Genomic DNA, 2428 nt, shown 5'->3' on the forward strand with positions numbered 1-2428 from the left:
TTTCTGACATACCATGAGATACATGTGCTCTGTTGCTGAGGCTTCCCACACTATTCTAGGAGACATCGTTATGGTCTGGACCCTTGTAGCTTCCAGGCAACACTGCAGCCAAAATGGGATTGACACAGCATAAAGCCCTCCACCAAAAGAAGGATAGCAGTGCCCTTACTGAGCAAATGCTAAACACCCAACTGAAGTCCTGCTCTAAGAATCCTGGGGCAACCAGGCATAAGCTGGACTACCAAAACAGCATCAATTTTCAGAGCATAAACTGCAGTAATGCATCCAGGTTTGCCTAACTTTTCTGGGTCTGTGCTAGGACCTTCCCTCTCTCATCTCCCTCACAGGTCTTCCCCACCTGTGCCAGCCATTGATAAAAACACAGATTTTAAGATAGCTCATTTGTCTCAGAGAGTCAAGCAGTGGCAGCAGCTGGGATGTGGATGCCCAGGACCTCTCCCTGCCCTCACAGAAACTTAGATCCCATCTGTAACTGGATCCCTCTTATCAGTAACACAGTAAGCAATTCCCATGCAGGAACAAAAGCTGAGACCAGCTACCAGGCTGTGACAGTCCAGATTTATTAGGCTGTCTGCCACTTGAAACAAATCTCCAGCCTGAGATTTGCAGGTGCTGTAGCAGAGAAAAAGCACTTTCCTTCTTTGTCTCTTCATTGTCCTGCCTGCAAATGATCAGCTGTGGCATGAAAAGGCTGCTGCTCTCACTTTCCACTCTTGTTTCATTACCTGTGCATCACCTGTCATGTGGGATGTGCAGAAGCTGCTCAGCCAGAACCTTGCTAAGGATGAGTACAAAGAAATGCAGCACCTTTTGGAGGGCATAACCTGTAAGTGAAATGAGATTTGCTGTGACCTCTCTGATCACATTGACTCCTGAGAGTGAAATATCAGCACAGTATCAAACACATATTTGCATGGCAGCCTGTGGCTACTGAATATATGTAAACAACAAGCTAAAAGTGAGGAACAAAACAAAATGCTGCAAGGAGCTATTGCAGGAAAGTTGCAGAGCACAGCAACCTTCCCTGGTGAGCGCAGGTAGGAGGCAGAGCCAGCTCATAAAATCACAGAATCATAGAATATCCTGAGATGGAAAGGACCACATGGGTCACAGAAGTCCAGCTCCTGGCCCCACACAGGACAACTTCAAGAACCACACCTGAGAACTTGTTAGACTCTGCTAGGCTTGGTGCTGTGACCACTTGCCTGGGGAGCCTATTCCAGCATCCAAACATCCTCTGGGTAAAGAACCTTTCCCTAACATCCAACCTATATCTCTCCTGACAGCTCCAAGTTGCTCTCACTGATGTTACACAGCAAAATTAAATGCAAAACCAGCCACTGCTGGTACTAGAAGTTACTATATGGATCTGAACTTCATGAGTTTGCTTGGGGTCCTCCTCTTCCTCATTCACCTCCTTTGTCCCATCTGTCCCATATCCTGAGGTGAAGCATTTACAAAGTCCTGGTTACACACTTTGTCCATCCCTCCTGGACACTGAAAGTTGGTCCATTTGTGTTAAAGATAAGGTCATTTCTCTTGCCTGATGGCGTGGTAAAATATCCAACTTGTGGGAACATTTTGGAGCAGCTTTGCAAACAGCATTTGCCAAAGGACTATTTAGGCAATGGCATTACTCAAAAAACAAAGCGTCTTGGGGTTGGTGTGACATGCAGAGCCAAGGATATTTGGCAGAAAGTAGGTGAAGTCCTGCTCGTGCCATCATGGGGTACCCAAAGATCCTAGTGGCATGCTGGGACCCTCAATGCCAGTAAAATCTCACGACCTTGTGGGCCAAGGGATTTGCTTTGAAGCCATTTTGCTTCCCTTTCTGCTCAGCGAGATGTTTTCCTCAGTCACCTCATCGAGCACCAGAATAATAATAAGAAAATCGCCGCGGTGTTGACAGACACAGTATGGCAATGCTCAGCCTCGGCCAGACATCCGAAGGGGGGATGGGGTGGGATGTGTGTGTGGCTTTTTGTCCCAAATTCAGGGTGAATACGAGAATTCTATTCCTCTAGGAGCAGCAGCGCGGCGATGCTCGGACCGCGGGCATTTTAACAGGGCAGGCATACACACAGCCCTCCGAGCGCGGCACGGCGGCTCCCCGCTCTCACTTCTGGACAGCGCCTGCCGGGCCCGACGGACTCCGCAAGGGCAGGGCAGGACACACCCGGCCCGGTCCACCCCATCCCCTCCTTCTCCTCCCCATCCCCTCCCTTCCCAGCCCGGTCGCGCAGCCGCGCAGCGCCGGCCGAGGGAGCCGCCGGAGCCGCCCAGCGCGGCGCGGCCCTTCCCCGCCGCGGGGCCGGGCTGGGCCCGGCAGCACCGGGCTGGGCTGGGCCGGGCCGGGCCGGGCCGGGCCGGGCAAGGCAGGGCAGGGCAAGGCAGGGCGGCTCGGCGG

This window comes from Parus major, chromosome 3 (genome assembly GCF_001522545.3).
Source record: "Parus major isolate Abel chromosome 3, Parus_major1.1, whole genome shotgun sequence".
Lineage (NCBI taxonomy): Eukaryota > Metazoa > Chordata > Aves > Passeriformes > Paridae > Parus > Parus major.